This window comes from Coturnix japonica, chromosome 4 (genome assembly GCF_054131305.1).
Source record: "Coturnix japonica strain WE chromosome 4, WE-NBRP24, whole genome shotgun sequence".
Lineage (NCBI taxonomy): Eukaryota > Metazoa > Chordata > Aves > Galliformes > Phasianidae > Coturnix > Coturnix japonica.
In genome coordinates this window covers 46,544,376-46,568,995 of record NC_140666.1, presented here as the reverse complement: position 1 = coordinate 46,568,995, position 24,620 = coordinate 46,544,376, and the positions used below count along the sequence as shown (strand labels likewise).

General features: G+C 35.1%; 1 long non-coding RNA gene across 3 annotated transcripts in view; it reads right to left on the bottom strand.

Annotated features, from left to right (window-relative positions):
- Nucleotides 1-7,792: 7,792 nt before the first annotated feature.
- Nucleotides 7,793-24,620, bottom strand: part of LOC107313326 (uncharacterized) — a 39,586-nt gene continuing 22,758 nt past the window's right edge. Inside the window, exons 2-7 of one of the 3 annotated variants that reach the window (XR_004307071.2) lie at nucleotides 23,297-23,582; nucleotides 21,557-21,637; nucleotides 18,943-19,079; nucleotides 16,069-16,127; nucleotides 12,163-12,270; nucleotides 7,793-10,044 (exon numbers count right to left, since the gene is read on the bottom strand). This is a non-coding gene — a long non-coding RNA (uncharacterized LOC107313326). The remainder of the gene's footprint in view (nucleotides 10,045-12,162; nucleotides 12,271-16,068; nucleotides 16,128-18,942; nucleotides 19,080-21,556; nucleotides 21,638-23,296; nucleotides 23,583-24,620) is intronic. The other 2 variants (XR_014945333.1, XR_014945334.1) reach the window with 2 other exon arrangements.

Below are 24,620 nucleotides of genomic sequence, written 5' to 3'. Positions count from 1 at the left end.
GAATGTGTCCAGAGAAGAGCAACAACATTGGTGAAGAGTCTAGAACACAAATATTACCAGGAGTAGCTGCAGGAACTGCAGCTGTTTACTCTAGAAATAAGGAGGATCACCGGAGATCTTGTTGCTCTCCACAGCTACAGTCTAATAACAAAGGCCACAGTCTAATAACAAGGAGAAATTACTCACCTCTGTCTAAAGAGCTTCAGCCAAACATTTCAAAGAAGGTGATCTCCAAACATAGATTTACCCTTTACAGCAACCAGTCCTTAAATGAGGTTTAGGGAGAGGGTGTAGCCTGGCTCCACACTTTCCAATCACACAGGTGAATTGCTTCCACCTGTGCTCCCAGGGCTGGCTATACTTTTGTCACCAGGTGCTCACTCACTGGTTCAGGCTGATGCCTCAGTGTCCTAGTTTTAGCTGGGACAGAACTGTTTTTCTTCAAATTGTCTGGTACAATGGTATGTTTTGGTTTTTGGAGAAAAACTATGTTGATAACACACTAATGTTTTTAGTTCTATTTTGTTTTATTTTTCATACTTGTTCTCTGCACCCACTGGGAAGGCGAGGAATGAGAGAACAGTTGTGTGGTGCTCAGCTGCCATGTTAAAAATAATCCACTCTGGTGGGTCATTTATGCTCTGGAGAGGAAATGGATTTAAAATAATCCCTACACCACACGTTTCCTACCAGATTCTGGATTCCACTCAGGAAATCAATCACTTAAAAACAAGGCACTACCAAGGGGCATTTCTCACAGTGACACAGAAGTTACTTTTCTGAGTTAGCTTTAGATATGTAGAAGTGTTTAGTTACACCCGCAACTACACAAATTAAAAATAAAATCTCTATTTAAAAATGCTTGTCTAAATCAAATCGAATAAAGCACTATTCTATCCCTGAAATACCCTTCCTGAAAATAACTCTAGAAAGAGTTTCCCTAGGAGACCTGCCTATGCAAAACAGCATGCTCCAGGCAAGGAAGAATGACTAATTCTTCATCCCAAGGTTGCTGTCAGGAAACAGTCCAGCTGATGCTGCGCCCTTACAGAAGGTGACTCGTTTTTTCTTTTTCTTTTTTTTTTTTTTCTTCCTAGCAGCATGTTTTCCATTTCTTTTCTAGCAAACCTTCCTCATCTTTTTGCAGGTTGGACATTAAAAAGTACAGCACAGATAATATCCTAGTAAAATTTTTTTTACTAGAAGTCATTTTTTTATTACCTCAGGAGCTGGTAGCAAAACGTGTTCCTCTATTGAAGCCTTCTTAACACACTGTTTGTTTTAAACTGCCTATATGCTTGTAAACATACTCAGATTGCTGCAAATTAATATACCTAACATTCCTCCTCCTGGTGTGGATGGTCAGGTTAGAGAGAAGGCCAGGTTAATTACAAAGAAGATGTGTTAATTAGTTGATTAGCACATCATACTGCTCTGTTGAAGGCAGAAAGGAGGAAGACAATTGGGGAATTGAGGAAAGGATAGTAGAGATTGGCTTATACAGCATAGAGAGCAGGGACTAGCTTTGATGAGACACCACAGCTGTGCATAATGCACACCGTCAAAACTTTAATCTCTAAGAAACTACATCACATTAGCTCAGACATTCATCTCTTCCTTGTGAATACAAGAAGTACAAGCCATGCTAAATTAATTTGGAGTTCATGTAAGATTCTGCACACAAGGGTGTGTCTGGTCCCCTTCTGAACAGAACAATGGAAGAACTCAAGATCTTCATGGACCAAACAAAGGGCTTCTTGAAATCTTTCTCCATCTGTTATAGCGGACAAAATGGTGGTAATTAATAAAAGCCAGATATATGGGTGCTATTGCAGATATCAAAGGGCTCTAATTTATATTATTTTTTGCTTTTGTTATGTTCCAGCAAAGACATGTATCTCAGGTACCAGGAGGTTTGTCTCTGAGTACAAAGTCAGCTCAGACCCCATGTTCTTCCAAGCACATCTTGTATTCAGCAATCTGTTGGACCCATATTTGCCAAATGACCCATGAGATTCTACACTTTCAAACTCTCTCTCCCTAAACCAGTCAAGAACAAATCTACCCAGCATCAAAAATGAAATGTCAGCACAGAATTAGGGTTGTTAGGGCTCTTGTTGAAAAACTGGCACATAAGGTTTAATTTCACATCTTTCTTTTCCAGGTAAAGAAGATAACAGTTTGCACAATTCTAAGTATTACAATCTACCCACTGACTAAGTTTGTTAATACCATTTAAACCCTGAAATTCGTTGTGCTGTCTGTCATCCATACTGATTGTTGCCAAGAGATCCACAATCACTCTTGGGTGGTGTCACTGTCTATACTGTCTTACAATGCTTCTTTTACTTCTGTGTGGAAACACTGACCTTTGCTGAAATTGGGACGAGAAACGGAAGTTGCACATTAAAATCCTTTATCGTCTCACTGTGCAGAGTTTTGATTTTAGATAGATCGTTCACCTTTTCTTACCAGACTTCCGTGTAAGTGGCTTGAGATTTACCACACTGTTTTGCCTTGTTATCAGAATAATTTGGATTTTCAGTTTCAAAGTGACAGCTTTGAGTCACGTGCCTACAAAAATGTTGCCTAGATAGGCACTGCATGTTGCCATATATGAGCATTTAATCAGTTTGATAAAGTAGTAGCAGTTTTGGGAATGTTCCTCTCTGGTCTTTCTTTGAGCCTTTATATGTCTGTAATTTTTCAGTTCCTCTTCAGTATTACTGTAAGGCCTACAGCTTTCAGATACTCTCTCATTATGTTTGATGTATTAGCTTCAGTTCTAATTATATTGTATTATAGTGTGTTATCTTGCATTATGACACCATATTTAATAAAATAGTTTCTTTCTCCTCAGATTGTTACCGCTGTTTTTAATTATTTTGGGGTCATCTGTTTCCCTTTTCTGGAGGTGTGGATTTTGCAAAATCCCTCCACCCCACTAGTCACGGAACTGGGCTGAACCAGCCTGTCAACTGTTGACAGTATATTACAGTCTTACTTACAGGACAGTGTATTACAGTCTTAGTTACAGAAAATTCCCAGTTTCTCATTTCTGAAAGCATTAAACACATTTCCCTCTCATTACTTTATAAATTAGGAACATCAAATTCAATTCAGTAACATTCTACAACTTTGTCTAGTCTTTGCTTTGCTACCTCAAATTCTTTTCTTTCTGTTAGATTCTGATGGGAGAACTAAACGAATCAGAACATGCAGTATCTACAAGCCACTTTATTTCATACCCACTACATACCTTCTCAATTCATTGCTCCTTTCTGAAATTTACTTATGAAACCAACACTAGGACAGAATTGGGGAGGTCTCAACACAAGCCTGACCTAGGCTCTGGGCAACCTGATCTAGTAAAGGCGTATGTTTGGTGGCCCTGCTAGGCAGGGGGGTTGAAACTACATGATCCTTGAGGTCCCTTCCAACCCGGGTCATTCTGTGATTCTGTGATTCTGTGTGATGCCTTGCCTGTAAAGTAAATCTCTAAAATCAATAAAATATTTAATTTCTATGTGTAGTGCCATAATTCTCAAACTTTGCTGCAGATTTTTATAGTTCGTAACTTCTGTTTTACTTAGAGAAAAAAAATAATTAAGTAAACATAGTCTATTAAAAACCATTGTTTTTAAGTATGATACTCTTCATCTGTGCCCTTTTATTGAGGATAAGATGTAGGTTTTTTTCTTCTGTATTTTCTCAATTTTAGCTCCAGTGGATTTCTTTCACTTTCCTTTAGTGCCTTTCTACTTCTATTTTTATGTCATGCTCAGGAATCATTGTTTTTCTTCTTTATTTTAGTAAAGTATTTCCAATGCCTCTGTAAAACTTAACCTGAATTTATACAGAGCTTTTTCTCAGACAGTGTACCTCTGAAGCTAAACTTATCACAGGTTCAGTTCTCTACTCCAAAGTCCATTGCTCTAGAAATGTAGACAACTAAAATACAGTTATTTCTGCTACAGATTGATGTTTTATATATTTCTGATCATAGCTTTAAAAAATGTGCATCGGAGCCATAGCTTCCTTACACAGACATATCAAACAATAAACTCAAGAAAGGGATTAAGGATTGAATTATCTTTCCATTTTGAACCCTATGTGTATTATCATCCTTTTTAAAATGTTTAATATTTTGATTAATGGTTCTATGTCTAGTTTATTTCTATTTTTCCTTATCATACTTCTTCCAGGATAAAAACTGGCTTAGCCTTTTAGACTGTTTATCAGTTCCAGTTCAAATTAAATCCTCAGATTATTCATAGATACATGATTACCTTAGTGTAAAGAAGTAGCAAGCTTATACTTAATGCTTTGCTTTAGTTTTTGGATATGCCTACCTACATTATTTTGTCTGTTAGCACATTGTTATGTTCTCAGTGTCTTAATTATCAGTGATACAGAAAACATGGATTTAGGAGTAGTCTTCAAGCTCCATCAGTTGAATAATGCTCTGTTAAGTACTCTAAAAAAAAGAGCAATCCCACTCAGAAAAATTCACCATTCACCAGCATTTTAACTATACCATATATTTATTAACATTGATAAATATTAATTAAGCCACACAAATTATAAATAATCATATGGCAAGGGAAAATTGTATTTATATTCTGTATTTGTCAGTCCAGACTACTATGAACATCAGATATGTCAGTAGGTACCCTTCCCAAAAAGTAAGAGAAAAAACTGAAAAATGTGGTTAAAAGTAGCAGCAGAAAGGAGTGACTAAGGAGGACAGAAAAGAGGTCATATGAGAGAAGAAATAAGTGGAAGCAATCAAGGAATGTTATTTTGTTAAAGATCCCAAGTGAAACAAAATTGATCCAAGGTGCCGTAACTAGCTAATACTCTTTTCCCTGCAGTAAGCACTGAACCATTTTTTCTTCTGCATTTACTGATCACAATATTCTTCCAAAGAGTAGATGAGCTTTTAAAATGAGATACAGCCTTAATTGTAGGCTTTATGAAGTAGATGGGAATAGTTGAATCCACATTCAACCTCAGGAGACACATAGTAACTAAAAAAAATATGAGGAATAATAACTGAAGTGGAGAACAATTTGCAAGAAGAGAAAGTAGGTGAAAGAAGCTAGGGGAAATGTTAGGCTGGAAATCTTTTTTTTCATTTTAGAATTTGCTTTCAAAGCAATTCACATATTTTGCAAAACAAACAAACAAACAAACAAAAAAGCCAACAACCCCAACTACGGCTTCAAACCCCCTCATGTTAATACTTCATTAGTCAAAGGGTTTCACAATATGTAAACACCAAAATATATTAATGGTAAATGGTAGAAATCTGGTACCTTGCCATGTGAATGGTTCCAGCACATTAATAAAAAATAAAGAAAAAAGGAAAAAACAACACAAAAAAAACCCATTTCTTCTCTATGTGTAATTTTTGTGTTTTACTTTTTTTTTTTTTTCCTAAATAAGAAGAGACATAACACTATGAAGTAGATACAGCATAGACTGACAAAAAATAAGACAGTAACAAAGGAAATAGTTCAAAGAATGTCATGATTCATCTTCACAGCCATTTCAAAACTTCTTTTAGAAGTGAATTGGCCATCTCACTTTTCATAGGCTATTATCTTAACACACAGCGATCAGAAGCCCAAGGAAAAGATCTTTAGCTGTAAGTATGCAATGTCTGTTTCTTGAAACTTTCACAGCACTGTGGCCTTGATGCTACAGATGTTTCTTTTGTTTGTTTGTTTGGTTGGTTCATTTTTTAATTTTTTTATTTTTTTATTTTTCCAAAGAAATAGAATTATAAATTGTAGATTCTCTGGCAGCAGTCAGTAGTTAAAATAAATACTTTCTGAAGTGATACAATGAGTACAATCCTGCCTTCACTGAATACAGAGATGGATCCTCTCCTGTGAGGATCTTTCAGAGCTCTGAATCATGATAAAATCCAACAAAAGCTGAGCCATTGACATGCTATGAAATATGCCCTTGAAGCTAGGACACCTGAGACTTGTTTGGCACATAACTCAAGTGTGGCTCAGTTAGGCAAAGCTGGTGATTCTGTGCAGAACGTTCCCTTCTTTGCTTCAAACTCAATGCTCACAAATAGGCTTGCTTTTTGACATTTCAGTGATGGTAATGTTCCTGTTTTCTCTAGCCTCATTGCACAAAGATGACATAGTGGATTTCATTCAGATTTTACAAATGATCATGCACACTCTGAAAGTGAATGCCATGTCCTAGATTTTGAGAGGTTTGTTTAGCTTGTTTCAGCTCATTTATGTTGCATGTTTTCTGCAAAAAACTGGCATCATTTGTACCACCAGAAAGCAGTGAAAAATAAGCTCTTGTAGATGCCTCTGCAGAAAAGTATACTGTTTGATAGGTATTTGAAATCTGGCATAAAAGAAATCTTTAAAGTGACATGACACCAGCCAGGAATAGTAAAAATCCAAGTAATGATCCTGTAGAAAATCCTGATGTAATTTGTATTAACTTCTTAACCAGTAGATTTTATAGACACTTCCTATTATAAACAAGCAAATAGTTGGAATAGTACACTAGTCATCAAGTGATATTCTAGTTCTACGTCATAATGTGCTTGTCATGACAAAACTGCAGGGGAATTAGAGACATGGCCATAAGTCAAGCTGTTTAGTATCTTGTGTGTTAGGAAAGTGGTTTATAAACTAAGAGTGTACATAAATATTCTAACACAGCCACTTATTATCACTCAAATATTTATGTTCTTCAAAGATAGTTTTCATAGTTTTCCAGATCTTAGTGCTCTGAAACTGAAAAATAAATTAAAAATAATATTCAATAGAAATATTTCAGGACTGAGAAACGTGGGTCAAATAAAACTCCTAAAGGCGTTAGTGAGATAATAGTTCAAAACCATCATTCAGAACAACACAAATTCTGTGTCAAGATCACCCAAAACTGCCTCAAGAAAATTATAAATCGACAATTATTCTCTTGATAAGGTAGAATTTTTTATACACTACTACACCAAACTAGACTTACATATAGGTAGCTCCAAAAGTGACATCTCCATGGAAATGACAATAGATAAAAAGAGCACAGCAACAAATTCACAGCTACAAAACATTATTTTTCAACATAGTTACAATCATTAGTTCTGATTTTTCATCAGTGATGAACAAGAGCCATGCATAAGAAACTGCAACAGCTAAGGTGAGCAACTGTTGCTGTCAGCATTGCTGAAACTCACCACTCATGACTTCACTGTATTCACATTCATAGTTGTTTATCCATTAACATTCAGCAAACATCAGTGAATGTCAATGGGTCAATATTTTCCCACATGAAGGAATTCAGTGACACACCTTTGTTTCATGCATACTTCCATGTCAGACACCGTTCTGTCAGACTGCTCCTCTGCTGTCATCTGTCACACAGCAACAACATGTCATAGGTGGGAAAGGTTCAACCTCTACTGCAATACCAACAACATCCATCTCTGATGTCATGGGCCAGTAGGAGGAAATGCTTTTGGAGCAGACCTTCTATAATACAAAAGCAAATCTCTGTGGTGAACTGTGATCACACTTATTGCTATAATTGGTTGCATCTGGAGTCACCCAGGACCTCTGTCAGTGCTATCACAGGCTAATGCACACATCATCAATTTATTTTGAAACTGTAGTAATTTAGGAACTCTACATTTTAGAATTTTCATTTCTGTTCTGACAGCTTGAAGAATTCTAAGTCATAGATTTAAAAAAAAAACAAAAACAAAAAACAACAACAACAACAACAAAAACCACAACCAAAACCCCACAAATATAAAGAAATCAAGCTTTTATTTTTTCTTTCTTTTTTTTTTTTTTCCTTTATAATGTGTAGCATTTTATCTCCCGGGAAGCATTTGAAAGCATATATGGAGCAAAAACAAAAACAAACAAACAAAAATACCCCCAAAACCAAACCCCACTGTGAGTGATTAGTTATTTCCCACTGGTTTCCCTCAGCAGGGAAGAGTCCCTTAGGACTTTGCCATTCTACAGTCAGCTGTGTTTAATTCTCAGCATTTGTGCTAATTTTAATTACTTCAATAAATACTGAAATGTATGTTTTCAGAGAATGAGAAGAGCTGTTTGAAGGTAGTAGTCTCTAGATTATGGAGTTAGGAAAGGAATAATTAAAAATGCAGCTTTTCCATATTAGCATATTGATTTGTGCAGAATAGTTGTGATAATATAAATAGCTCTGTATTTGGTATTATTATACTAAAATATTAGAAATAATTTCACTCTATTAGTAAATGATATAACAGTACAAGTCTTCTTAGCCTTGCCTCAGTTCTGGAATTAACCATTTTCTAACAGTAAACTAAATATCCATGTAACAGTTCATAGCAAGTTTTTGTACTTCATGATTGTTATCTTCTCTCCAAGGTACATGTTGTGTCTGTATGCGATGGTCTTGAACACAACAGTAAAAACAAGATTAACAGATGAAATTTTTCAAAGACTTCTCTAAAATTCACATTCCATAATGATTATTATTTTGTAACAGGATCTGTATTTTCAGTTTGAGACAGATTTAGGGTCATTAATGTGTTTTAGCAAGAGTGTTATCGGTACTGTTGATCACTGTCTTCTTTGCACGGACAAAATGCAGAGTTGAGGTAAGAACCTGGGGGAAAGAGTGGGAGAGGTTGAGCTGCAAGAGCTCAACATCACACTCCACCTGTGAATACTGTCAATTCATCTTACCACCAAAGTGGCTGTATGGTCATCTCTCATCTTTGTGTCAGAAGTAGTATATTACTGACTCAAGTGCATACAGATCCCCAGCAAGTGAAGTACTATCATCTGCAGCAAGCAAATAGATTTTGCATACTAAATTATATGTTTGGAATGGTTTGACTTAGGTTAGTTCTTTTAGCATGTGCCAGACTTTCATATCCAATGTGACTATAAGCAATATACACATCAATCTTACGATTTCATAGGATCACAGCTGGGTGAAACATGGAATTCAAATTTCTCCTTGCTTGGGTGACCACCCAAGAAGTGCTTCTCACCAGTGATGTTTTCTGTCCTTCTTTCCTCTTTCCAGGACATGGCATATCTCTTCCGTATTATGATGAACAGTGATTAAAGTTTTTGTTCATTTTTTTGGATGTGTTCTAGCAGTTGGCACAGATCATCATCTTGTAGTTTCTTCATTAATTTAAGGTCCACTCCAATTGAGGAAGGCAGTAAATCTTGACTCAGTGTGCAAATGGATCATAACAACTGATGTTATTTACAGTAATGTTACTTATAAGTATAAAATCACAAAAGGTTCTCATACAAACACATCCCTTTCTACTATATACAAGTAAAAGCCTCAGCCATCTCACTGTGATCTCACTGTGATTTCAAAATGGCAGATATTTTGCTCATTGTCAAGACAAATATCTAGGGCTTCGATAGTATTAGTCTCACAAATAAATTCTCATTGTTCCCATAAAATTCATGCAATAACATCAACTGTTTGTCACTTTTTCCCATTGTATTTTGCCTACACTCTATGTCCTAATGGATAAAGTGTAGCTTTGTTGTGATTCAGTCCCAGCACAGTGATTGAGTATATGGCTTGTCCCACATTCCTAGTCCAGTAAATGCCTTCATTAATAGTTGGGTCACAATTTCAGGCCATTTTTGCACAGCAAACAGAATTTCATAAGGCAGAGGTGCAGATGCTCATCTACAATCCCAAGAAGATAGGATGTGGCTTGGGAGTGCACCTATACCACAAGACTCAGAGACTGGGGATGGTTTTATTCCTGGTCACAAGTGGCTAATCTGGGATAAGAAAGATTCTTTCTCTGCTTAAATTCTCTTACTCTGTTAAGTTCAGTGCTGTGACCATTGCTCTATTCAGCCTGTTCCAAGGCATGACCACACTCTCAGTGCAGAACTTTTTTCTGATATCCAACTTCCTTGTTGCAGCTCTCTACTTGATGGGTCCTGTTGCTCCCCCCTTCCCCCTCCTTGTGAGAAAGTTGTAGTCTGCAGTGAGGTCTCTCCTCAGTCTCCTGTTGGGCTGAAAAAAACAAGGAATGTCAGCCACTTCTCACCCTTCACTGTCCTTGTAGCCCTAAAGATATGTAAAATTCTAAGTGTACACATACTTTTAACTTTGGTAAGGTCATGAATGGGATCCAGCTTTGCTGCCAGATTGAAATAAAAATCTGAAGCTGAGTTTCAGCTCAGACAGTATACTGGCATTAACTGCATCTGCTTTTAAATAAACAGAAGTTGCCTTTTCTATGATCTTCATGGAGTACACACGTTGAAGAAATACAGACACAATCCTGTACAAGTAACATTTCCAGTGTTTCTGTGGTTTGTGATGACATGGGCCCTGTTAGCATCTAGGAGACAGTCTTGTATAGAAAAATCAGTCTGCTTATTGCAAAGGTTTACCTATTACAGATTTTTATTTTAATTTTTTCCTAAGTTGCTGTTTTTTATTTTTTTTATTTTTTTTTCTGGACAGATGACTTGGGGACTGCTTTTGGAAATGGTATTTTCAACATATGTATCCTCACGATTGATTCAAATTCTACTTATGTTATAGTCACCTACTCATCACTGTTATCTTTGAAAGTAATGAATTACATTTTACTGATTGGTTTTCTTGTTAGTTTGTTGGTTTGTTTGGTTTTTTTTTTTGGTCAAATACAGATACATTTCAGCTTAGTACAAGTACTGATTCCACAGAATGGCTGAGAGATTCTGAGAGATTTGCTTAACTTGATTAATTCTTTATAGAAAAGTTGTGATTTTTTCAAATAGAATGCCTCTGGTAATATCCAAGAATTTTTGGACTCTTTGACAATTGACAACAGCATGACTTATTTAAGTTAGTTTTCCTAGCATCCTTAGATGCAGGCTAAAGATGACTAAAAATTACTGCATAAGACATCTCCCAGTTTGATTCAAAAAATAAAGCAGAATGTCATATTAAAGGGAAAACTGACACTGTGGAAGGCAGAAATTTACAGTGTCATAATTTTGAAATATTCTGGAATAGTGATAAAAATGTTTTTTCTATAAGATTTTAATCATAACATAGAGAGGGAACATTTTGATGGAGAGACAAGTAATGGAATGAACACCGTTATATAAATAAATGCTTTAATGTTTTTCTTACAGCATTGTATAACCTGCACTTGAACACAATTGGCAACTATTGAACATACGGACTGGCAAAGTAATTATTTTAGGATGTCTTCCTTAATTGCTTTTTATCTCATTATTTTATATCTATAAACTAAAAAATTGCTTGGCAAGATATCCCTTTTATCTCTGAAAATCACACAAAAATGAATGAAGAAAGTCTGACCTTTATCTAATGAGATTTATTTTATGCTTACCATACTCCACAAGTGAGGGAGAAATATGTGAGAGCAAAACATAATTATTTGAGAAGAAATGCTCACAATTCCAGAAAGTATTTGCTGTCTAATTTTTTCAAACTAAGTAATATAAGCATAGAGTTATTTCATTCTCCCCAAAAATCTTTCATCAAATACAGTAGTATAACAGTACTGTGAGTACATACATGGTATTGAATAAAAGTCCCAAAGACAGTATTAAAACAGCTTTAACAGAAGTCTCATTTTTTAATAGTTATTAGAATAAAAATGAAAAATTTCAGCATTTTATCTTCACAGCCTAGTAAATGACTATTCCCATTCAGTATTCAGTTATCAAACTGAAGAACGCTAATTGCATATACTTAATTTTATATGAATACCTCATCTCTTTTCTTTGAAAACCTTTCACTATCTTTTGAAGTCACATTTATTTGAAAACAATCTTGAGATATAGAAATTGTCATCACTGAAAAAGTAAAATTAAATACTTTAAAGAGTTGTTAACTTCTAACACTCATAAAAAGGGTCAGAGTCAGAGAGAATGCAAAAAAAGACAATTATATAATCATCAGAACAAGGTTAGTAAAAAAAATCACAATTTTTTCACTGTATGTATTCACATAAAGACTTTTGTTTCATATATTTTTATTATTTGAATTACTCATGAGAGTTTCTAAATGATACAAAAATACTGAGGACAGTCAAAAACATTCTATTGGCATAATTTATGGATAAATTAATGTAAATTTTCATGTGCCTGTGTTGAATTTACTGCTTACCTGAGGTACTATTCTAGAAAAGCGAAAGTTGATTTTAGCACTGATGCTGATTACTTTTTGCAGCTAATCTTCATCATATCATCGTATGGTCAGTGTTACTCTCTTTCACTGCACAAAAGAGACAAAAAGGGGAATTCAGTTGTACACATAAGGTATTCTCATCTTCTATCCTGGAGAAAGTGTTCTCTAACACCTGGAAAGATACACATGCTATGCTGTGTATGAGTTTTATATTTATACTCTGGGGTCGTAAATTTGTGGCTGTAGATTTTAATGGACAATGAATTTCTAGTTTTTGATCTGACAAATGAAAGAAGATAGATGACTACAGGCAGAAAAATGGAATTTGGGTTATTTAAAATTAAAAAAAAAACTAAATGGTTTTCACAACAATTAAAAAATAAAGAGAAATAAAGAACATTTGCTTTTTTCGGGGCTTGAATTCTAGAAATTTGGAAGTAAGTAAAAATGAAAAAAAAACAACAATATAGTGTCATTCTTTGTGCTGAGCTATCTTCAATATATTAGAAATAACATTCAACTAAGCAAGATATCATCCGATAAGTATTGAGCTCAAACATCTTAAACCTGAGATACTTTTATTAATTGCACTGGGCTCCTTACATCAGGTTTGTTTACCTGTTGAACCTTTCTCTTAGCAATATCTGATATGAAAGGAAAATACCATTTTCCATGCAGTCTTCCCACAAGATTTTAAACACTATATTAGAATAGGAGACTATTTTTGAATTTGGGAAATGTACTGAGGAAATACTCTCAGTTTTGGTTATATGTGAGACCTTGCAATAACAGAAACACCTGCTGGAATGCTCATAGGCTCCTAAGTTGATGGTCCTCCCTGAAACACGACTATCGAAAGGCAGGTGCACAATAAAAACACCTGGGCAGTGTCACATCACTGCATTTTAGTGAGGGGTAAATATTAATTTAAATTATACTCTAAATGTGGTAGACACTAGAAGTAAGCTGTAAATTCCAGATAACTGCTAATTGTACACATTTAGAAGACATCTAAAAAGCACTATGCCACAGAAAGTATCTATTTGTTATTATTCAGAAGGACAGTGTCTATCTAGCACAGTTAATTTGCAAAGTGGATAAAAATGTCACTGATAGGGTGCATGTGTTTTAAATTATACTCTGAATGTTGAGTTATATTTTTTGGATGTAATTATGATATTACAGTATTAAACCAGATAATGCAGAGGAAGATTCTAGTCTTATTGATGTAGCATTTTTTCATATGGTACAAAATTTTTCAGTGATATGAGAACAATAGCAAATTGCTAGCTATTCTATTAGAACGTGACCCTTTATCTGCAGCTCAGTAAACCTAATGTCAAAATTCTTAAAATAAATGAGTATGGAGAACCATGTTTTTATTTTTTACAACAACGTAGAGTGGCGACATCTACAATTCTGGCAAACAAAACAACACAGTAGTCTCCAGAAGGAACCTATTATCTCCTGACTGTCAGTGCTCACCAAGTGCAGATTTACTAGCTGTAGAGATATATAGTGATTTAGCTTCAAAAAGACCTTTAAGATAATGATCTTAAACTACATCACAAAACCATGTCTGTTAGTGCCATGTCCACATCTACCCTGCAGGGATGGGAATTCCATTACTATCATGGACAGCCCATTCCAGTGCTTTACCACCAACCCTGAAGAAATTCCTTCTGACAATCTGTCTAAAACAACTCTTGCCGCAAGCTGAGATAATTTACTTGTGCCTAATCACCTATCATCCGAGAAAAGAGTCTGACACCCACCTTGCTGCAACTTCCTTTCAGGTAGCTGTAGAGAGCTATGAGGCCTCCCCTGTCTCCTTTTTTTCCCATCTAAACCACCCCAGTTCCCTAAGTCACCCCCCACAGGTCTTGTTTTCTGATCCCTTCATCAGTTTCATCGCTTTCCTCTGCATACTCTCCAAAAGCTGTTGTGGTAAGGGGACCAAAATTGAAAATGGTATTCAAGGTACAATCTCAGCAGTGTCACATGCAAGGAGATTATCACTTCCCTAATTGTACTGGCCACACTACAACTGATTCAGGCCAGGCTGCCATTGGCTTTCTTGGCCATCTGGTCACACTACTGGCTTATGTTCAGTGAGCTGTCAACTAACATCCTTAGGTCCTTTTCTGCTAGGTGACTTTCTAACCACTTCCCAAATCTGGTACCACTACATAGAGTTGTTATGACCCCAGTGCAAGACCTGGTTACTGAACCTTGTGTAGTTGGACTTGGCCATCAGTCAAGCCTGTCCAGATGCTCCTGCAGAGCTTTCCTGGCTTCATGCAAACAGAGCAGCCTAACTTGATATAATCTATGAATTTACAGAGGGTGCACTCAGTCCTTCCATCCAGATAATATGTTTAGCTATGTTTAACATAAGTCGCCATGCTACCAAGACCTGGGGAACAACACGAGGTTTGAATTGCATTCGCTACAACTCTGAGCCTGGAAGATACTTTCTGTAACACATCACCACGCACAGAAAAAACACGAGGACTTTCTGTCATAACTGGCAACACAGAGTAAATTTTCAGACATACACATAACCTCACATGTACTTACCATACCCTGTACATAGTTAGTATGCCCGTATTTTTCATGACAAGTATAATGCCAATAAAAACAATATACTTATTTTAATGTCACATTCAAAAAATGGAATTTGAAACTGTGTAGGTAAATACACGATAGTAGCATCAACTTCAAGTAAGAAACTGTAGTGTGATCTATGGAGAGTTACAGACTCAGTGTTTTATTTCAGAATTCCTTCTCTATCTTAAAATGACCAGAGTGCCACCGAAAAGCTGCATATAAAAATATTTGTGGTAGAACTGCTTATCACACGATGGATTGCTGATGCTTGGCAACTAAAAGTGACTTAATTTGTGTTGTAATAAGAAACAGCCATATGTTTTTACACATTGGAATTTAGGTTTTGAACCTAAACTACAAGATAGGTGTAACTAAGTTGAGCCCACATGCCATGAATCTCCTGTGAGAAAATGAAAGCAACTAAAGAATCTTCACAAGCATCTAACCTATGCAAACTGTATGCAGCTGTTCTCTGGTTTGAAACTCATCAGACAAATGATTATATTGCCTTTCTAATCTTTCTAACACAGCAAAAAAAGAAAAAAAAAAAAGTACTAGAAAATCATTTTTCAGCATCTAAATATGCAGCTGCATGTACTGAGTACTGCAGTGTAACAAAACTTATCTGAATGAATCTGAGATTATTACTGCAGCAAATGACCCCATGTCAGGTCAGTGCAAATAAGAAAAAGCTTGTCCGTTCTTAGGCTAGAAAACTATAAAATATATCAAATGGATGTCTCTCAAGTGTGTGATAAAAATGCATCCTTGCTGCCTTGAGCAGTATTGTATCTGACCTCAGAGCATTAGAGAAGAGAGACCATACTGAATGCTTTCATTTCCACATAAAATGCTGATCATGATAGTTCAGTCATGCCAGATGGCAGTAGTAGTGATAAATGGTGTTGATGCCTCAGGAGAAATGAGCTAGTAAAGTTATATTATGTTCAGTTGGGATTTTAAACATGTTATGTAGTTAAAACTGTTATTCTCCTGCAAAATCATGTGCCTCATATTTCAGTATCATGTCATATATGGGGGGAAAAGTTCCTCCCATCATATGCTACTATGAAAAGCAGACTTTTCATGCCTCAAAAAACAACCCTACACATAATATATATATTATTAATATACATGTGTGTGCATATGAAATGATGTACTGTCTTTATATAAATATTCAACACTGCTACTTTTCTTTTAGACCTTATGAACATATGGCAAGAAATAACTGAATACAGAAAATAATAAGGCAGTGCTAAATGATATAAGACTTACCTCACATTTGTAATGGGTCCTTTCCTCCTTTCTGAAATTTCTTTTTGACCTAAAGGACACTAAGAAGGAGGCACAAAGCCATCATTAATTGTGCATTTGATCTGCTAACTAGAAGTTGTTTAAGATTTTTCATTAATCTAGGCACTATTTATTTATTCTCCTAAGAGGCAGCACTGTGGTTTTTTTCCTTTCAGTTTCTGAGGCTTCTAGAGGGAGAAGGAAGCTGCTTTGTATTCTCTGACAAACCAGTTTGTTCCTATGAAACTTAAGAATTCCTAAGGTTAGGGTTAAGTTGCATCCTGTCCTCAAATTTTATTCCTAGGACTTAGATCCCTTTATGAGAAAAAAGGTCTGCATTAATTTATTTTTACGAGATTATCCTTCACCAGTGGCACCAAAATTGATACGGAACTTAGAAACTGCATAGCTGCTATGAAAATTATTTTTCAGTCATTCATTTTATGCTCAGAATCCTCTTTCTATGGAAACGGATGTTGCCTTTTGCTCACGTATGGAACTACTGTTACATTTTTTATGTATGAGTTGAGACTGCATATAACAAATATGTTCTTAAAGAGGAGTTCTGGTGCAGTTTTTATACCTAGGTACCCTACTAGAAGTTAAGAACAGTTGTTAAACCCAAAAAATATACAGGGTTAATAATACCATACATAATTGCTATTAATACTGAAGAAAAATAAAATAATGGATGTTACATTCTGCAATGTCTTTAAATTCTCAAAAAACAGGGATACAACAAGAGACTTGAATTGACTGTATTTTGTGTATTTTATGCAGACTCTTTGTCCTTTGGCAACTTGGAAATTAATTTCCTTTGTCTAACTTTTTGTATTTAATGTTATTAATTAGAAGACAGCCAAATTTAGAAGAAATATTGCCAAGGTCTATAAGATATAAGACAGTAGAAAAGTCTATCATGCAAAGATTAATTTGTTCAATTTCAAAATGTATATTGCAATATTTTACAGATGGCAGGTGATCATAGGCAGATGGTCATTACAATTTATCACAGCAGAAAGCTGTTAAAAATGACAATATAGGCAGGTATAAAATTGTATGAAGGAGAAGTTATAGGAGACAGTTTGGAAACTCTAGCAACTCATCCTCCTAAAGTTTCAATCACCTAAATAATGTAATCCAAAAGCCAATTATAATTTTAAAAGAGTTAGAGAAAAATAGCCTCTTGAATAAAAAAAGATTAAAAAAAATCTTAGACAAATTTCATTCTTTCTTCTTCATCAAAATTACTATATGGAAAGGTATAAAAGATTTTTATTTCACTTTCTTTGTTTTGAAGTTATTGACAGTTATTCCAAGGCACAGAAGATGGATGTTCAATCCCAATTTACAGCTTTGAAATTCTCTATCTACCATTTTGTAATCCTATCATCTATAAACAGCAGCCTCATATTATTTTTAAGTGGAAAAAGAAATGTTCTTTGGCACTGATCAGCTTTGAGTGAACATTTATAGCAGACTTATAAATTTTTCCATAGTAGGGTTTATAATGGAATTGGTTAGAGTACTCTGACGTTAGTATACTAGCTAGCACACTTGACACTGCTGAATGGATCTTTGTTATAAACTGAGAAAAGGAGCTTGACGTTTTTCTTACCTATTACTGCTAGCAGTGGTTGTTGCTTTAACTTTTTTAATAACATCACACTTCTGCTACCATAGATAAGTTTGGATATTGAAGCGTTATATATATTTTTTCTCTTTAGGCTTTTCAGGGCTCCTTTGCTCACTGTTACAAGACTGGGAGTTTAAGATCATAAGCTTTAGAGGTACGACTGTATTGACTATAGGATACAACATCTAGCACAGAGGAACTATTGATCAAAATGTGCTCTACTGGTGCTTTTGTAACAGAAATACTAACAGACAGTTGGAATGAGGTCTTTATTTTACACTCTCTAATATACAGAGTGAGCAAAGGTGTTAAGATTTTTCTGAGGTCTTCTTCCAAGGTTCTTTTTCCCTGCCTTTCAAAAGTGATCTATCCTTCCAAATGGGCAATATTTAAGGTGCAGTTTAACAGCGTACTGAAGTAGGGGGAACGTACAAAAAACCACAAAAACATTCTAACCTATGTTGGCAGAATTTCTAAATAACTTTGAGATCTGCAACTTTAAAGCTAACCCGACAATTTAGTCAGGTAAAGCCAGGTTGTAGACAACCAGTATGTAATAAGCATACTTTTACAATTTGTCAGTATCTTAATGTTCCCACTATGTATGTATAACCAGTACAAAGGCTGTTCCAGTCCTCACTGAATGGAAAAATCAGATAAATCAGAGCATAATTATTGGTCATATTACCAAGAATTTGCTTAAATCCAAGCATATCTTAATCTTTATCTATGGCTAGGAAAAGGACTTGTCTCACAGCAAAGCACAGGTCGCTATTATGAAACCTACAGTCTGATTGCATTCAAATTAGCTTACAAAGTGGTCTGTTAAAACAGATTGCTTCATGTCTTCAGGAGTTCAAAACACAGTCTTCCCAGCATTAAAAATCTTGCTTCAGCAGCCTGTACTTTTCAGTTTAGAAGTATTATTAGCATGCATATACCCTTTTAAACACATATATTAGTATTTCTTTATATTTTGATTCAGATGGCTGCCAGTGAGTACTGCTGAAATTCACTCACATTAACAAGCTGTGTGAAAAAAAAAACAAGAAAACATAATTTCCTGTATTTTTAATCCCTCTCATCCACCAATGTTCTGGTTCCACAAACGAAAGACACCCAATATTTGCAACTTCATTCATCTAATAATAATGTACTGCAATAACAATTACTATTCAGGAACATCCAATTTTATATGAATGAAATTAAATGTTACTTACAATATAGCCATGTAGGTGGTCTTGGATTACTCACATGTCGTTATGAATGACAGATTTTTGAAATGAGTACTTAGGAATACAATCATGCTATGCAAGCATTGAAAAGCACAGATGTTTTGTCCAGAGGCAGAAGATACCTGAATGCATATTCATGAACATCAAAAAGTGCTTAAAATTAGATTCTATTGCTTTCTCAATAGTATATGCTTATATTTAAAGTACTTCTGAGAACAAAATCAAACACTACGGAGTAAGAAGATTAAGCAGTTTTCTTTGTGCTGAATGTTCATGCATGACTGTCACATCCATATGTATAAGTTCAATACATTTCCTCCTGTCACTTTCATACATTATTGAACTGAACAAAATTCAGTGAAACACAAACTCCACAGTTCATGTATCAACATCAACTGCAGTTGGCATGGGCCTCTACAGCTTTTTCACTTGAATGTAGTCCTTGTCTACATTTCTTGAATCGACTTACAGCATATTTGCTCACAAGAATAGGCTAAAAAATTTTAATGTGATAAACTTGAAATCTATTTTTAGTACTTACTTCTCACAAAACCTAATGGTCCAAATTAACTCTCTGATGCAGTTGTACATTCCCATCTGCTCACTACAGTACTGTCTGCTTTCTCTACCTATCCAGCCTCTATGAGTAAGCAATTTGCTGGCCCTATTTTCTTAAAAGAGGAAGGAAAATGAGGGATCAAGGAGTAGTCTAATGAGTAAACTAAACAGCAAAGAATTCCCACAAAATTCACATGCCTGCTGTCTCAGAAAGCACACAGTGGCCCCAAATTTTCTTAGCGCAGTATTAGTATCAGTAAGACTGAATGAATATCAAAAGCCAAGATCAGGCTAGCAGGACTGAAATGAGGAAATAGCATCACCATTCATGCTGTTTAAACATGTATTTCCAAAGGTCTGCTTTCATGTCACTAAAGAACTTTTATCTTTGATTAAAAAATTCCAAGGAGCAAATTATAGGAATCAAAAGGAGTTTTACTATGTAGTTGCTATATAAAATGACATAACATGATATATTTCATAATTTTAGGAGTTCAGAGTTAAAGGCATCCCAGTTTTGTGAACCCACAGTTTTGTATATTCATCAGTCTCTCCTTTGAAGATATAATATCTTACAAAATTGTCTGAGTATGCAGAAGAATGCACACATTCTTGCATCCTACAACCTTGCCATTTGAAATGAATTAACAACAACACATTCTGCAAGTCACTGTGAGCAAATGATATTTTCTTTTTACTGGAATGTGCAATAAAGAACACAGCACATTTTAGTCTGAAATGAAAAAAACAAACAACAGTCTGTAAGGGCCAAAATATTTTCTTGAAAAACTGTTCTAGTTACTTAGCAGATTTTCTCCCACTATCTTTAGTGCGAAACAGATATGTCTGCTTTGATTGCTTGTGGGTTTAATGTTTCCAGACCTGCAAAGAGAAATGTGACTGTGACTCCCACTGCAGGTATTTAAATGTCAATCGAAACATTCAACAATAGATGTAATTAAGCAGATTCTAATTTTACTTATGTGATTCAACATAAAGAGAAGAGCTTCATTACTTAAGTGTTTACGTCATTCCTTGGAGAAATGACCTTAATTTATTGTAATTTCCAGTTGGAAGATTACCAAATTGGTTTTGAACTTAAGTAGCCCTGTGGGTGCACAGTCATTTACTGCCAGATTACATGAAGTACACTGATTACTTCCAATTATAAAAGACTTATTTTTCTTAATAATTAAGTTTACCTTTATTACTAAACTGATGCTACTGTTAAACTTTTCTAACTATTAGAATGATCTTACATTCAGGCAATTACAGTTCATCACATAATTACTCAAAATATCTTTGCAGATGGTCATACAAGTTACGCAGTAAGTATATATATATACTGCGTAACTTGTATGACCATCTGCATATGTGTGTGTGTGTGTGTGTGTGTGTGTGTATATTACATGATCATTTCATGTATTGTGTAAGAATTTGCACAAAAGTTAAAGAGAAGGTCAGGAGACTGAGTTAGATAACAATAATTACATAGCTATCTTTAAGAGAAATTTTGCAAAATGTTTAATGGCAAAATGTTAATTTGAACAAGAATTTCATTTTTAAGCCCACATCACCAGAATGAACACAACTGACTCTCCAAATCATCAGACATTCTGCTTTCCAGTTCAAATTTTCATTTAAACTTCCAGTTTGAATAGAGCCTCCTGGATAAAGACAGCTATATTATCAAGACAAGTTATTATTCCTCCAAAACCAGAAATAATTTAAAATTACAGTGAACAAACTACAATGATTCAAAATGAGAGCTATATTGTAGACTGAAAAGAGCGGATAGCTTCATAAAATAAGAAAAGCAGAAAATAAAAAGAATACTAATGGAGAATCTCAGTGAGGTAGGTACTAAAGAAGTGGGATAGATCAAGGACGTTTTAAGGCAGCAATCAGTGATCATAAATCTTACTAATGCCTTATGATGCCAAATTTGACAGTTTTATCATGGCAGTTAATGTCATATATAATGCCTCACAGAAAAAAACTTCATCAAAGTGCAAAAGATAATTTTATTCTCTTACATTACCTCCTCTTCTCACTTCTCAGGAAAGCTCTACCAGTTATGGCCATCATTTTGCTGGAAGATAACTGGACTTGTTGATATCTCCTATATTTTTAATGGTGAAAATGGTTAGTAAACTAGAAATCTGGATTCAGTGTGGAGATGGTCTTTAAAATTTAGATACAGTTGCTGCTTCACTGCATTTGTTGCATTTGTCATGCTTTTTTTTATGGTGAGATCATAATCTGTGCTCAAAATAATAATAATAATAAAAAAAATCTCATCAGGAATAAGTACACTCCTACTGAACTCAAAATTGTTCACAATCAGATTGAATTTCCCCACTGGTGTGAATGCCTGTTATGTTTCCTGTCATTTTTCTGTGCTTTTATACATACCAACAAGAAATTTATATTCATCAGAAATAATCACATCCTTATCCATCACTGGAGAAATCTAAAACCCACATAATTCCAGGTTAAAGCAGTCTGTGATTTATTCATTACTTTTTAAAATAGTAAATTACCAGAAATATGTACACTGAATGAATTGTCTTTCTTTCTGAGAAAAATCTGATGTCTTAGTAACATTTCACTGGTTTATTATTTTAGAAATATGACATTTAGTTACCAAAATTAAGTACCATCAGATACCTTAGTTATCAGCCACTAACATAGATCTAAAAAGGGATATATACTTGTGTGGAAACTCCAGAATCTCCAGTGTTCCTTCTTCATTTTATCCTCCTTTGCTGGTGCTGAAACCATGGCTTTTTCTTTCCTATTCTTAGAATCTCAAACATTTTGCATGTTGCTGATGATGAGGCTCAACATAAAATTCTGAGGGACTGATGCAGTAAGATGTAATTTTTCTGACTAGATACCATAAACTTGGATGCCTTAAAAAGATTATGAAAGGATAAATGTCAGACTTGGGGAAAGAAAAGGCAAAGCAGGTGGATTAGGAAGAATCACAGAAGGTGGCTTAGACACTATGCTAGTAAATATGAGTTCTTTAAGCACAGGGCTAGGTCATCTGGGACTAAGAGCTAACAAAAAGGACTGAAAACATCTTTCACATACCTAGGTCTACAGTGAACTGGTGAAGCTCAGGAACTACTCTTTCCAAAAGATGTATGATCTTGCATTCTTCTCTGGGCAATTCCATGAGGGCACACATGTCATATGATGGATTTTGTAGGGAAAATGATTACCAGACTCCTAGAAATGTGTGTATATATATATATTTCTGTCTTCCTGATACGATAAAATAGAAAAAAAGGCAAAAGCTCTAACCCATTAATACTGACTTATCTGACTTCCTATATATGAATGAGCTTCACTTCAATCTTTGGCAGCCAATAACCAACAATACCTGGTTTTCAAGTTAAGTCCTTGTGACTGTTTATATGCCAGTCTACTAAAAAGCATCCTCTAAGAATATACTGACCAAATTTGTGTAACAAATTGCGATTCCCAAAACCAGGCATTTAGCAAAGATGCATCCATCAGCCAGAATCCATTCTTCTGAGAATGGTAACATGAAATAACCATTTGTATATCTCTAACGATTTCCATTCGTAATAGTGGTATTTTAAACAAGAACTTAATCAATGCACATGTACAAGGTAGTTATTATAGAAATGCTACCATGAAATTGGTAGTGTGCCCTTTTCAGTAAACCTTACTGGTATAACAGTGAAAAATTTGAATTTCAGTAGCTTGCAATTTAAATGCTTCTGTCTTGACAGTTTAAACCACTTACTATAATTCTGTTCTGTACTAATCTCAGAGTTCAAAGCAGCAACTGTAAGATCACTTTTGCCTGCAGACTGAGCATAATGCTGCTGGATTGCTGATGTTCATGCTGTAAGGAACTTCCCAGGATCCTGTCTGTACAAGGGACAGAAGTGAGTGTGTGACAGGCGCAAGAGGATCTCAGAAGGGTTTGCACATCAGGCATATCATGCCTGCAGGCATCTTAGCACAAAGAGATCTGTATGTAGGGAGCAACATCCTTTATAGCTCATCATGAGATCATCCAGTCTTACCTGAAAGAAAATGAAAAAATATCTCTCAGTATTTCCCTCTGCACCACCTGAATATTTCAAATAAAAGAGTGTTTGAGACAACAGGATAGCAACCAAAGGGAAAGGAAGCCTTTTTAAAGTTCTCCTTCCCTCAGAGAGGGAAAAAATATTGAGAGTAACTTGTATATGTGTTGTGCATAGAGCTGAAAAATAGGAGCAAGAAGCCAGAATCTATGTGAAAGATTTTTCGCAGACACTGTAGGGGAAACTTAAAAAAAAAAAAAAAAAAAAAATCCTGAAGAAAAGTAAGCCATATATTTTTACAAAACCAAAACAACAACATAAGAAACAGAAACAAAGCAAAACAAACAAAAAATCCCACACTATTCCCAGCAGTTGAAATTTCACAGAACAGTAGAAACACTGTATGACTCCTGAAAAGTTTTTCTCTAATGATGAAACAGATAGGAGGTTGATTGAAAGCTTGAGAGGAAAAGGATATTCTGGACTGAGCCCAGGCAAGAAATAATTTCTCCAAAAGAAATGAACACAGTAAAGATATGCGTAAAAATGCAGAGCTAAGCTGTGCTATGGCAAACAGGAAATTTTATCAGCCAAACTGATTAATTTAATCAGAGCCACAAGAAATAGCATACTTAGAAACACCCCACAACTTCCTCATTCCTCATATTTTCTACTAGCTTACTGTGGGTACAAAGACAGACAGTCTCAATACTCAGAGCTGTTTTTATTAGCCCTCCAGACAGAAGCTATTTGTAGCCTTAACTTCCATTCTGTCAGGAAGGATAGTCACAATCTAAAACATAGCCTAAACATTACTTGAACATACTGAAAGGATTTGATGAATGTTTGCAAATACTTCAACCCATATTTTCTTCTAAGACTGGCTGCTTGCTACCATTGAGTCACAATATCCATACTTATTTGTCAAGTTCAAGATCTCCATTTTCTGCCAAAATTTTTTGATCTCATTAGCACCTCCTGTCTGAATTGGACTACTTTGTGTTTTCACAAACTCCAAAAACTGTTTTCAAAATT